We start from the raw sequence: 15480 nt of genomic DNA on the forward strand, positions 1-15480 counted from the left end.
GTCTCCTGGTTGAATTAAATTACCAGTGGAAGAGCTCCTTTATCCATTGTAATCTGGGGGGACTGCCCTCAACATTCCACCCAATATTCTGAAGAAACTCCTCTCTTTCTCTTCACACTTAGTGAGTCCACGGGCAGCACATCAATAGTCCATCTGTCTCACCAATTTTTTCATCATTTTCTCAATGCTTTCTCAACATTATCACATACATACACACACACACACACACACACACACACACAGAAAATATTTTCTTCCATGAAAAATTCATGCTTAGTCAAAAGCAAAGGAACTGAAGGAATCCAGAAATAAAGGAATAATTGTAACATGACATTGGGAAAGCCATTTGCCCCTTCAAGTATCAATAAGTAGTATTTACAAGCACATCTAAACAACCTGCTCAAGATCTGTCTTCTAAAATTTCAATACAATTATATTGGATCTTAAAAGCCTATTTAATTAGTATAATAGAAACTAGGATAAAAATAGCACAAAATGTATTCTTAATTTAATAAAAATCTAATTCAAAATGTTTGAATATGGGCTTCACATTGAATCAAGAAGAAGAATCACTCCCAAAATCCAAAAAACATCCTCCACAGCTGTCCACATGTTTTTCCCTTTCAAATTACCAACTGTTTTAAATGTTATCATGAGTCACAGAATAAAAAAATCTCCAGTACAAAATCTAATACTTTTTTAAAAACTATTTATGTGACAGTTGAGTCTAAAAGAGAACATGAAGCAAATGCATGGGCAATTTTGCACAAAATCCACTGAAAGTAAAGCCTAATTTGTTTTAGTTCTTTCAGATTTTTCTGAAGAGGAACTGAACATTTTGAAAGAACAAAAAATTGAATCTATTTATAAGCAAAGTTATTCTGCACACAATCATCAACTCTAAAAAGATTTTTAAAAAATAAACCATGAAATTCAATATTTGAGTTGCAGTTATGAGGCTGAAGAGGAAAAAATAGCTCGAAGCCATAATTCTTGAACCAGTAGTTACCCTAAGTAACTAATTGTTGTTCTGTTAGTGCACATTTGCAAGGCTGCTTTCTTTTATGTTTACCCTGGAATACATTGGCTGCCCCATACCTGATTATATTGTACAGAAAACCTCCTCATTTGGTATAATTAAAATTGTCCCCAGAGAGCCTGCCCTAATGATCCAATAAGTGTGAGAACAAGGGGCCTAAAGGATCTGATTAAAAGCAGACTCCCCCAGGACTGAATCCCAGCCCAAACTCTAGGTTTGGGTAAAAAAACAAGGAGTGAAACAAAATGCCATCTTCCTATGGGCCCAGTACCAGTTCCTCAAGGCTATACAGGGAAACACAAAAATGTCTTGATATTGACAAAAAGGAAAACTATGAAGTCTCCAATTTCTGGAAAAATTTTTTGAACAAATGGCCACTATAGGTAGTCCCATCACTAAAACAGAGATTAGAACTGACAAAGGTTCCTCCCTACTTTAAAATTATGTGGAAAGTCTTAACTCTTTTCCTATGTAGACAGTTCATTTGCTGAGAAGAGCAGAAAAAAAAAAATCACTGGTATGAGAAATACATAATCACAGATAGATGTGAGGACCTGGGAGAAAATAATCCTTTAAAGTACTAAGGAGGTATGAGAGAAAGCAACCATTCTCTGAGGCAAAAATTGCTGCCTAAAAGCTGCATGTATTGTTTCCTCAGAAACTAATTTACATACAATACTATATTACATAATGTATTTTTATAGTTTTTACTTCTTGGAATTTTATTACTAGGAAACTCTGAATCAAGGAAATGTTTTATAACAATGATGACACAGAGGTACTGATAGAAAAGCAATAGACAGAAGCTGCAGAGAACAGCTCCATTTAAGAAAAAATTTTTCATCACTGGAGCTGTCCAAAAGTAAATAGACAGCATGCCTGAGCCAAGAGTTCTCTATTAGCCGAAACTTTTATAGAGAGGTTAGATCATCATTTTTTGGTAATCTTATACAAAGGAACACAGATTTAGCACTGGAAAGTCTCTAGTCCAACATGTTCTTGCTAGATGAGGAACCCAAAGTCACCGGGATTCATTTGCCCAAGGTCACAGAAATAATAATATGTAGTAGAGTTGGTATTCAATCTCAGGTCCTCTGACTCAAAATCATTCTTTCTACAGAATCACGCAATTGATCACTAGATTCAGTTTTTACCAATCTGTTTATTCTGCATTTGGCTTTAAAAGCATCTGTATTTTGAATAGATTTACTCTGCTTGCTCAGTTCATTTCAATCGCTAATTTAAACCAGTGTCCCCAGTCCCTCATCAAGTTTTACAGCATTTTTTCTTACCTTGAAGAGTAATATATATATTGATACAAGATTATGACTTCAGGAGATACAGTGGCTATATAGTGCATAAGATACAAGGTACCTAAGAATAGAATTGTTTCTTCACACTTTCCACCTGCAGCTCTGTTTGATCTGAACTCCAAGGAACATGATGCCCATGCATTGGGGCCAACCAACACAAAGTAGCTCCTTCCCCGCAAAGCTAATATCATCTTAGGCTATATTCATAGTGTTCAGAATGAGAGGACATGATATACTCTGCCCTACTCACAAAATATCTAGATAATCATGTTCCATTTTAGACATATTCTAAGAATAATATTAACAAAATAGGGCCACTCTGGTCCAACTTGCCAAGCTTCCTTTTGATTGCAGTCTTTCTCCCACAGACTGTAAACTTTTAGGGAAGGAGTTGTCTTTATTTGTCTTATTTTTTTTTTTAAGTACCAATGCATAGTACACAAAAGGTACAAAATAAATGTATTTTGCCTTTCTGAGACAGTTTTTCAGGATATGATATAACAGTTAAAACTATAAATCTGAAAAAAAAAAAAAAACTGATGAGTTGCATTTCAAGAATCAACAGTTGTTCAGTCATTCAGTCCCATGACCCCATTTGGATTTTCTTTTTCTTTTTTTTAATGGGATTTAATTTTTCCAAGTCATGGAAAGATAGTTTTCAACATTCATTTTAGTAAACCTGTGTGTTCCAATTTTTTTTCTCCCTCCTTCCCTTTCCACTCCCCTCTCCAAGACAGCAAGCAATCTGATATACATTAAACATGCACAATTCTTTTGAACATATTTCCATATGTGTCATGCTGTGCAAGAAAAATTAAACCAAAAAGGAAAAAACATGAGAAAAAAAGCAAACAAACAAAAAGGCGAAAATACTATGCTTCGATACATATTCAGTTTCCATAGTTCTCTGTCTGGATTCCAACGGCATTTTCCACCCCAAGTCTATCAGAATTGTCTTGAATCACTGTATTACTAAAAAGAACCAAGGACATCAATGTTGATAATTGTTGTTCCTATGTACAATGTTCTCCTGGTTCTGCTCACTTTACTCAGTATTAGTTCATGTAAGTCTTTCCAGGATTTTCTGAAATCAGTCTGTTCATCATTTCTTATAGTATTATAGTATTTTTACATTCATATACCATAACTTATTCCGCCATTTCCCCCCGTTTAATTTCTTCTTCTGAAAACTGCCTGCTCATATTCTTTGACTATTTGTTAATTGGGGAAATAGCTTGTATTGTTATAAATTTGAACCAATTTTCTATATATTTTAGAAATGAGGCTTTTATCAGAAACACTGGCTACAAAAATAATTTTGTTTCCCTTCTAATCTTGGCTGCTTTGGTTTTGTTTATGCAAAAACTTTTTAATTTAATCAAAATATCTATTTTGCATTTCATAATGTTCTCTAGTTCTTCTTTGGCCATAAATTCTTCCCTTCTCCTCAGATGTGACAGGTAAACTATCCTCTGTTCTGATAATTTGCATATAGTATCTCCCCCTTTATGTCTAAGTCATAAACCCATTTTGACTTTATCTTAGTATACTGTGAGATGTTGATAAATGTTTAGTTTCTATTTTTCAATTCTTATTTGGAGTTTTCTTAACAAAAATATTGAAGCAGTTTCACATTTGCTTCTCTGGCTCATTTTACAGATGAGAAAACTGAGGCAAATAGGGATAAATGACTTGCATAGGGTCACATACCTTAAAAAAAAATTATATGAAGACAGATTTGAACTCATGCATATAATTTTTCTTGACTTCAGACCCACCACTTTATCTACTAAGCTACCTTATTGCCCCCAAGAGTCAACTACCTACTTAAAAAACAATCCAAAATCACAGTACTTGAGACATTAATTATATCTTCAATTGAATTCCTTAAGACAGGGCTAGTCAACACGTTGGCTAACTCTGACTTTCATAACCCTAATTTTGGCCTTTATGTATACTTTCTAAACATATAGTAATTGAGGAACTTTTGTTTACCTCCATAGTTGAGGTTACACAGTTGACAGTTAACAAAAAAGATCAAAAAACTGCTTCAATCTTTTAAAGCCCAATTTGGGAAGTGGATGCTCTGATAAAAATCAGCATTTTCCCCACTACTTGACTGAAAAAAATCCTCCATGACAGCTGCTCATATGGAAGGCCAAATGAAGCAGAACACAATGGTGTCAGAGCAAAATATGAAGTGTTTCTTCAAAAGCAATAAATACAAATAAGTCATTAAATAGGATTACCTTTTGTGTTTAAATGTTTTTTTTGAAATGTGGGAAGAAATGAATATACTCTTTATGTTAGTTTTGATACGGAATCCAATCTGATTTGAACATAACTAAACATAGCTTCCACTACATGAGGCCTGACAAGGATAGAGAGAGAATGGGGGACTTTTTTGAATTGGTTTAAAAAAGATTCTTCACTTCAGTTTGAGGATTGCTATTTAATATTTTCTATATTTTCATGGGACAATTTTTAATGCAAATATGAGTAGCATTACAAATAATGTTTAGAGTTATTTAACAACTATTCCAAAGAGTCATAAATCCCTTCTTCCTTTATCATTTTCTCTCATATTTCTTTAAAAAGAAAGAAAAACATTAACAGAATAAGAATGCAAAAATGTAGTTTAATTTTTTTTATTCATTATTATTACAAAAAACAACACATCCATGAAGTGTTTTAAGTTTTACAAGGCACTCTTCCTCACAAGAAACTCTGTGAGGTAGAAGTATTCACATTTTACAGATATGGAAAAATGAGACGCAAAAAGGAGCAGAGCTGAGATTAAAATCGTAGCCCCCTGATTGTAGAATAGTAAGGTTGCTTTCCACTCCATCAAGCTACCAGTATTTCTTCAGGGAATTAACAAGGCAGTCAATTTCACAGTCTGCATTTTCAAGCTCTTCTGGTACAACAAATAGTCAGTTATCCAAAAACAATTATCATTATTTAATAGCCTTGAAGTTAAATACGTAGCACTCAGGAAGGGCTAAGAGTAGTGATCCAAGAAAGCTCAGAGAATTATGGGACTGCACTAAGTAGCTTCTAAACTACAGGAATGGCTATATCACTATTCACTCTTCCAATTCTCATTAGGAGAAGCTTTACATTACAGTTCAGATGGAAAAAAGGATAGCCATGCATTCATGAGAAATTATAATATGTGTCATTTTTGCAATTATACAAAAAGCACTTTCTATCACAAAGCTCATTTATATAATCATTGATTCTATTTAATATATATTTCCTTGGGTACCTACTCTGTTCTCAATCTGATGTTAAGACACTAGGAAGATACAAAGTTTAACAATCGTGGAACTTACCATCTAAGTAGAACAGTACATAAATACAGATAATCACAAAATGTATTACATTTTAAGTGCCTAAGAGAGTGGCAAATGAAATGCTATATGATTTTCAAGGGGGAAAAAAGGTTTTAAACAGTGGGGATGAGAATAGGCTTCAAGGAAGAAGTAGCATCTGAGCTGAATTTTGAAGAATGAGTAGGAATTCAACAACCTAAGAGGGAGAATGAGGGTATTATAACCATAAGAAATAGTTTGTCAACAATTTGTGGGTCAGGAAGAAAAAGACTATATATAGAGTGTGAAAAGGGTACAAATATGAAATTAAGGCCAGAAAGAGGGAGGGGGACTACATCACAGAGAGCCTCAAATTCCAGGCAAAAAATCTAAACTTTATTGGAGAGCAATAACTGAAGATTTCTGAGCAGAAGTGATATGACAAGGTACGTGTATAAGAAAGATTATTCAGACAATGACAGTAAAGGAAAATGATAAAATGGGAAAGCTTAGGAAGTCAATTTATTTATACAGGCAAGTATTGGAGTGCAATAGTTTATAAGTGAGAAATGTAAGTGTGGAATTAGATAACAGTAGACATAGGAAGAATTAAACTTCCAAAACTTAGTCTAGGGAAAAAGGGAAGGGGGAAGTCAATCAAGTAGCGAACCCTGAGGAATACCCAGATAGAAAAGTCAAGAAGAGGACACAGAACCAACAAAGAAAAGGATATCAAATTACAAAGAAGTAGAAGGAAGAGTGATATCTCTGAAGCCCAGGGAAGAGACAATATGCAGGAAAAAGCTTTAACAGTGTCAGAAGTAAAAGAAAGATCAAGGAGGATAATACTGGCAGGAAACGACATTAGATCTAGAAATTAAAAGATGATTGATGACCTTTGCAGTTTCAGTAAAGAGGTAAGGACAGAAGTCAGATTACAAGACATCCAGAAGGCTGTATAGGAGGAAGAAATAGAGAAATACAAAACCAGAATCACAAAGTCACTGACATAGACAAAGCATCAGCTTTACTTTATTGCCTTCCTATTATCCTAGGAAAATAAAATTTGGAATAACAGTAGATCATTCGAACAAGAAAGCCTTATAAATTTAGATATTCTATATCAGGGTCACACAAAGCAAATTTAAAATTTGGTATTTGCTCTTATTCAAGATATAGAATAATCCACAAGACTACTAAATAAAACAATAGAGAGCTGGTGAACACTCTTAGTATGTTTGGCTAATGCAAAATCCATGTGGAAGATTGATTCTAGAAAGTCATGATAACATAAGGTTGTCATGATTTGGAGCACATGCAGACATTCTATGACCAGTATTGATTTGCTGACCATGTAGAAAAAAGAGCCTTTTGAAAAGCTTCTGGCCTGGAGTAGGGCATGCTTTCAAAAAGCACTAATATGAAAAAAAAAAATTTGCTTTCTCTTCTCAGAGTCTCTGAGTGTGCCTTTATGTCCCTCCCCACCTCAAGAGCAACATCTGAAGCTAAGAGAATACAGCTTTCTATTGCTTCTGGTTCTGTTCAGTCTACTCTCTGCTACTTTGAGGTAAAGGAATACTGGAGAGGAATACAATCTTGTGTGCTTCAAAAGGTCACTTTAAAGCAAGTTACCAGAAGTCTGGGAGCTAAACTCCATGCAAAGATTTGCTAAGTGCCAGATGGTAAAGAGTACAAGCTCTAGTTTAACCTAATAGAGTCCATAGGTAGCCAAAAAGAGGTAGTTATTCTTGATGGAATGAATACCATGTGTAAATTATTTTTAAGTTTGAGCCCATTCTCAGATAGTATATAAGAGAGGCTGATTGGGAGAAACATCTATATTTCTGTTCTTGCCATAGTTTCACAATAAATAATCCTTTATAAAAACTAATTGAATTCAATGAATTAAAGGAAACTAGGGTAATCACTGATGATTACCAATGGGGAAAAACCACTGAAATAGGAGCTCAAGCTGATGACATTAGGAGAAGTTCCATTGCCCTCTGAGGGCAATGGAATCCTAAAAGGGGGATATAACCTTGTTCTGGGGAACCTGAGTTCCTCATATGCATGTGGATTGGGAAAATAAATTCAGTGTCACTACAATAAACACATGGAATTATATTGGATGCTTTACAAAATACCAGCACAAAATGATCCAAACAACTATGAAGCTTACTTTATTATAAAATCATCAAAGCCAATCAAATTTCAATTAAAACTTGGAGCAATACTAACTAAAAAGTCTGCATTGTAGATATTAAAACAAGACTAACATAAATATTAGTAGCTCAGGGCAAGTCACTTAATCTCTTTCAACCTATGTTTCCTTACTTGTAAAATGGGGCAATAATAACAATAATGACTATCAAATGAGACAAAGTATGCAACATGTTTGGAAAACCTTAAAGTGCTATATAAATGCTAAATGATGTTATTGTTATGAAATGATGGTCAAATGCAGCTTGGTTAAACCTCTTGGTGAAAGTGAAGGTACAACTTTCACTTAGTCTCCCTGCTTCAAGTAGTCTCTCTCACTTCAATCCACCCCCAGTTTTACTGCCAAACTGTAATTCCTGAAGTGAAGCTCTATTGGTGTTACTCCACTAAGTCTCATCCCCACTCACCATATTCTAGTGGGCCCCTCTCACCTCTAGAATCAAATATTGTGCCTCTGCTAGGCATTTAAATTCTTCTCACACTTTTATCCCTCTCCACATTCCGGATCCACCTACTCCAACTGTTTGTCATTCCTCCTGTCTTTCTTTCCACTTCTTAACCCTCATCAATTCAACTTCTTAATCTACTTAACTTCTTTTAAGAATCAGTTAGAGAAGAACTAGAGTACATTATGAAATGCAAAATAGGTAATTTTGATGATATTAAGTTAAAAAGTTTTTGTACAAACAAAACCAATGCAGATAAGATTAGAAGGGAAACAGAAAACTAGGGGAAATTTTTACATCCAAGGGTTCTAATAAAGACCTTTTGCTAAAATATAGAGAATTTGCTTAAATGTATAAGAATATAAGTCATTCTCCAATTGATAAATGATCAAAGGATATAAAGAGACAATTTTCAGATGAAGAATTTAAAACTATTTCTAGTCACATGAAAAAATGCTCTCAATCACTATTGATTAGAGAAATTCAAATTAAAACAACTGAGGTACCACTACACACTATCAGATTAGCTAATATGACAGGAAAAGATGATGATCAATGTTGGAGGGGATATAGGAAAACTGGGACACTAATACATTGTTGGTGGAGTTGTGAACTGATCCAACCATTCTGAAGAGCAATTGAAACTATGCCCAAACGACAATCAAACTGTGCGTGCCCTTTGACCCAGCAGTGTTACTACTGGGCTTATATCCCAAAGAAATAGTAAAGAAGGGAAAGGGACCCATATGTACAAAAATATTTGTGGCAGCTCTTTTTGTAGTAGCTAGAAACTGGAAACTGATTGGATGCCCATCAGTTGGAGAATGGCTAAATAAATTATGGTATATGAATATTATGGAATATTACTGTTCGGCAAGAAATAACCAACAGGATGATTTCAGAAAGGCCGAGAGAGACATACATGAACTGATGCTAAGTGAAGTGAGCAGAACCAAGAGAATATTGTACATAGCAACAACAATATTATGTGAAGATTAATTCTGATAGATAAGGCTCTTCAACAGCAAGATGATTCAGGTCAGTTCCAATGGTCTTGTGAGGAAGAGAGCCATCTGCATCTAGAGAAAGGACTGTAGGAACTGAGTGTGAATCACAACATAGTATTTTCAGTTTTTTGTTGTTTGCTTACATTTTGTTTTCTTTCTCAATTTTATTTCTTTTTTGAACTGATTTTTCTTGTGGAGCACTGTAATTGTGGAAATAAATATAGAAGAATTACACGTATTTAACATATATTGGAGGTGGGAGGAAAGGAAGGTTGCTGGAGGGAGAAAAATTTGGAACACAAGATTTTGCAAGGGTGAATGTTGAAAACTATCTTTGCATATATTTTGAAAATAAAAACCTAAAAAAATTTAGCTCAAGTATCACTTGGGTTCTGCTCAGAAGCTAGTTCTTCCCTTTTAATATTACTTATTATCTGTTCTGTATGCATCATATATACTTAATGTACTTAAGTTATTTTTACATTTGTCTCCTCAATTAGATTGTGAGTTTCTTGAAGGCAGGAAGGAAATAAGCATTTATTAAATACTAATATGTTCCAGACTACTTTAGAAATATGATCTCATTTGTTCTGCAAACAACTCTGAGAGATGGGTCTTATTATTATCTTCATTTTACCATGAGGAAACTGAAAAATATAGAGGTTAAATGATGTGCCCAGAGTCACTAGAGCTAAATTTGAACTCATATTTTTTGACTCCAATACCAGGGCTCTATCCACACTGCTATCTAGCTGCCTCTAGCTAGCTGCCTCTAAAGGTTGTGTATCCCCAACACTTAATGCAGTTCTTATTGTGTTCCGTCATTTCAGTCAATTCAACTATTCACTGGGGATGTTCTTGGCAAAGATATTTGCCATTTTCTTCTTCGGCTCATTTTATAGATGAGGAAGTGGGACAAACAGGGTTAAATGACTTGCCTAGTAAGTTAGGCCAGATTTGAAGATGAATCTTCCAGATTCCATATTCTACATTCTATCTATGGTCCACTACCCGACTTAGCACATTGTAATCATTTAATAAATGTTTGTTGTTTGACTAACATTACATGATTATTCACAGTATAATATTGTGTAATACAAACTAAAAGAACTAAAGGAGATTAGAGAAAAGAAAAATTAAGGAAAGTAGTAAGGGAAATAGTCATGGTATAGCTGACATTTTATCTGGGCCTTAATATTCTCCCCCCCAAAAAAAATCATTAGAAATCTAGCAAACTAAGGAAAATGATAACAGCACCTCATTCTAATTTATTTGTGAATTGGCAAGAGTAAGTGACCAAACATATATATAGCTTGAAAGAAACATTCTAGTCTAAACCTTTAACTCCTTACAAGGTTTTTCCAAAAATCATCTCAAAATTTCAAGGGCAAAAAAAAATGTGATTTTCTAAAACAAAATTTTATGGGAACAAAAAAATTAGGAACAGACATAAGAGAAAAAAACCTCACTTTAGGACTGACATTAGGTGGTTCAATGGGCTAATGGTCCAAAACTCAGATTAATTTTGATCTTGATTCTGCAGCTAACTTCATTGTCAATGAATATTTATACTCTGAATACTGTAGTGTTCTTCAGAAAACAGAAATAATTATTTAAAGCAATCTTCCTCACAAGGCCATTAAAAATAATGATTAAATGATACAAAAGTCTTTCTTACAGACTTGGAATTAGAATTCTCCAGTGAATCAAGAGTTTGGGGGTGTTTTTTTAGATAAGGTATTTTTCCCTGTCAAATAAAGTTGAGCTTTGCAAATATATTATGAATTATATATATATATATATATATATATATATATATCATATTACATAAAATATGCATTTATGCATGTTTTATAAAATATAAACAAATTTTATAATAGTTCTACAAAAGAAAGAGATTCTCACCAGCAGTGATGTCTCAGACTAACTCACAATATTAGTATGAGCAAAACTGCCATTTCACTATGTGTTCTTTTGAGGTTCATCTCTTCCTTTGTGTAGAAGAGTTAATTGAATCAAAAGCCCTCCAAAGCTACTACCTGTACCATAAGATAAGAATATAATAAAACTAGTCGTACTACCAAATGAATTTACTGTGTAGAGCAAGTGAATATCTCTGCTGGACATTTTCTCAGGCTGTCCCCTGTGCCTGCAATGTTCTATCTCCTCATCTCCACATCCTGACTTCCCTATTTTGTCCAAATCCCAACTAAAATCTTGTCTTCCAAAGAAAGCCTTTCCAGTCCCTCACTTCTAATGCCTTCCTTCTCTTAATTATTTTCTATTTATCTTGTATGTGCAGGCACTGATTGTGCCCCCTTAGACTGTGTGCTCCTCTTGGGCAGGGTCTATCTTTAGTAGTTCATCCTGGTGCTTTAGCACAGTGCCTGTCAATGGCCAGGCTTATGGCCTGGCTGTCTAATTATGTCTATAAAAAGTTGAAAGCAAGATTTGATATAGAAAAACCTTAGTCATATATTTTAATATATATTATTTATGTGATTTATTTTTATTTATATTAATTTTATAATATATATGATATATGTTATTTATATTAAAACAATAAAGCTGTTTGATACTTGAGTGTTTTGTGTGGAAGACACATAGCTGTGATATAAAAGTATTAAATATGAATAGATTTATTATAGATAACCTGTTATAGATACCTAAAAATGATCACAAAATCTATATATAATGAATGAAGATCTCTAGAGATCTGTTTGAGTATTTGGTCTCCAGAAATCTGAAGTTAATAGGTATTCAAATGAGAAAATAATGAAATGCTACAAATGTCACAATCTTAGAAATATTTAAAGTTTTGTACATAGAGTTATTAACCATCTTGTCCCCCTGGACAAAACATATATGTATAGTTATTAAACATCCTGTCTCACTGGACACAAAGACATCTGCAGATAATTATTAATCATTTTATCCTATTAAACACAATGAAATTAAAAGTGATGACTTGCATTCCCAAAAAGACCAAGGGTGAAAAAAAGGAGGCCCATTATCACCACTATCATTCAATATTATAAAAAATGTTAGCTTTAGCAATGAGAAGAAAAGAAATTGAAAAAATTAGAGTAGTTGATAAGGGAACAAAACTATCACTCCTTGCAGATGATATGATAGTATATTTAGAAAATTAACTTAAAAACCTACTAGAAACAATTAACAACTGTAGCAAATTGAAGGATATAAAATAAACTCACATAAATCATCAGCACTTCTATGTTAGCAACAAAGTCCAGCAACAAGAGATAGAAAGAGAAATCCCATTTAAAATAACTGTAGACAATATAAAATATTTGTGAGTCTACCTTCCAAGGCAAAACCAGGAACTATATGAATACAATTACAAAACTCTTTTCACACAAATAAAATTAGACGGAAACAAATGGAAAAGTATCAATTGCTCTTGAGCAGGCCAAGCTAACATAATAAAAATAACAATTCTACCTAAATTAATCTGTTATTCAGTGTCATACCAATCAAACTTCCAAAAAATTACTTTATGATGCCAGAAAAAATATTAACAAAATTCACCAAAGGTGAAGAATATCAAGAGAATTAATGGGAAAAAAAGCAAAAGAAAGTAGTTTAGCCATACCAGACTTAAAACTGTATTATAAAGGAGTGATCATCAAAACCATTTGGTACTGGCTAAGTAGTAGCAGATTAGTGGAATAAGGTAAGTATATAAAATGTAGTACTCAATAACTACAATAATCTACTGTTTGATAACCCCAAGGACTCCAGTTTCACTATTTGACAAAAACTGTTGGGAAAACTGGAAAATAGTATGACAGAAACTAGACATTGTTCAACATCTAACACTCCATACCATGAATCATTGAAATGATTTCATGAAAAGAACAGAACCAGAAGATTTCTGTACACTTCAATTCTGTATGAAGAGGTATTCTGATGGAAGTGGATATCTTCAACATAAAGAAGATCCAACTCACTTCCAGTTGATCAATGATGGACAGAAATAACTACACCCAGAGAAAGAACACTGGGAAGTGAATGTAAATTGTTAGCACTACTGTCTATCTACCCAGGTTACTTATACCTTCGGAAGCTAATACTTAATGTGCAACAAGAAAATGGTATTTACACACATATATTGTATCTAGGTTATATTGTAACACATGTAAAATGTATGGGATTACCTGTCATTGGGGGGAGGGAGTGCAGAGAGGGAGGGAATAATTTGGAAAAATGAATTTAAAAAAAAAAAAAAAAAACAACCTGTATCCAATATTCAGGATTGTTTTCTTTGAGAGGATAGTCTCATTCAGCCCTGGGACCAACCATGGATCCATTGGGTCCCAGTAAATCTCTCCATTTAATAAATTCTGTATTGAATATTCAAAAAAAAAAAAAAAAAGAAAAAAGAAATGATTTCATGATTTAGATACAAAGAGTAATACTACAAGCAAATTAGGAAAGCAAATTTAATAGTCTACCTGTCAGATCTTTGGAGAAGGGAAGAATTTATGACCAAATAAGAAATAGAGAACATTAAGAAATGCAAAATACATAATTTGATTATATGAAATTTTAAAAGTTTTGCCACACAAAACCAATCCAGCCAAGATTAGAAGGAAAACAGAAAGCTTGGACACTGAGTCAAATTTATAAGAATACAAGTAATTTCCCAATTGATAAATGGTCAAAGAATTTGAACAGTTTTTAGCTGAAGAAATTAAAGCCATCTCTAGGCATATGAAAAAATGTTTTAAATTATTATTGAATAGAGAAATGCAAATTAAGACAACTCTGAGTTATCACTTCCTACCTCTTAGATTGGCTTAGATGACAGGAAAAGATAATGATAAGTGTTGTTGGGGATATGGGAAAACTGGAACCCTAATGCATTGTTGGTAGAGCTGTGAAGTTATCTAATCATTCTGGAGAACAATTGGGAACTAAGTCCAAAGGGCTATAAAACTGATCCAGCAATGTCTTAACCCAAAGAGATCATAAAAGAGGAGAAAATGTTTGTTGCAGCTCTTTTTGTAATAGGAACTGGAAATTGAGTGGATGCCCATCATTTGGGGAATGGCTGAATAAATTATGGTATATGAATGTTATAGGATATTATTTTTCTATAAGAAATGATAAGCAGAATGACCTCAGAAAAGCCTGGAAAGACTCACATGAACTGATGCTGAGTGAAGTGAGAAGAACCAGAACAATGTATACAGCAACAAGATTATGTGATGATCAAATGTGATGAACTTGACTCTTGTCAGCAATGTGGTAATTCAACACAATTCCAATAAACTTGGGATGGAAAATGCATCTGTATCCAGAGAGAGAACTATGGAGACTGAATGTGGATCAAAACATACTATTTTCACCTGTTTGTTTGTTTGCTTGCTTTTTTTCTCAGAATTTTTCCCCCTTTGGTCTAATTTTTCTTGTACAACATGACACCTGAAAATGTTTAAAAGGATTACATATATTTAATCATTTATCTCAGATTGCTTGCTGTTCTGGGGAGGAAGGTAAAGGAACAAGGAAGAAAAATTTGGAACACAAAGTCTTATAACAAATAAAGAAACTGAAAAAAAGAGTGGAGACTTAGGGTATCCAGCAAGGTCAGGTAGGGAGTTTCTAATAGTCTTTCTTTGTTTCTCCAGCTTTTAGCCCAGAGCCTACTACATATCAAGTACTTGTTGACTGTCAGATTTAAAGGATCCTTAACCCAATAAAAGTGTAAAAAGTTGCACTATGCTGTTAGATCATCTAAAATGCAGGCATCCTATCCAATACTAACCATCAAAATATCTAGTAGGTTGGTCAGCACCTTGCAGTTACTCAAACACTTGTTAAATGCCTAATATACTTTTCAAAAACCTTCCTATTCAAGGTTCAAGTGGTCTACTCTGGAACTCAGAGACATCATGTGCTTGCCATAAGAAATTCCATGCCTTACAGAAAACAAGTCTGGCTCAAAGAGCCTCTGGATGAATATTAAATCCACATTTATTTGGAAAGAAAAAAGCATTGCTAAGGTTTACAGCTCCAGTACGGCTCTGAGGTCTGCTACCTTAGCAGCTCCTTTCTTTTACTCTGCCCTAACTGATAAAATCAAAGCAAAATCAAGAAGTTTAAAAATATGTGCTT

At 33.7% G+C, this 15480-nt stretch overlaps 1 protein-coding gene across 2 annotated transcripts in view; it reads right to left on the bottom strand.

Moving 5' to 3' along the window:
- The window catches only part of WASF3 (WASP family member 3), a 184350-nt gene that overhangs the window by 163272 nt on the left and 5598 nt on the right, over positions 1-15480 (bottom strand). The gene's annotated exons all lie outside the window — the stretch shown is intronic.

The sequence above is a fragment of the Sminthopsis crassicaudata genome, chromosome 3 (genome assembly GCF_048593235.1).
Source record: "Sminthopsis crassicaudata isolate SCR6 chromosome 3, ASM4859323v1, whole genome shotgun sequence".
Lineage (NCBI taxonomy): Eukaryota > Metazoa > Chordata > Mammalia > Dasyuromorphia > Dasyuridae > Sminthopsis > Sminthopsis crassicaudata.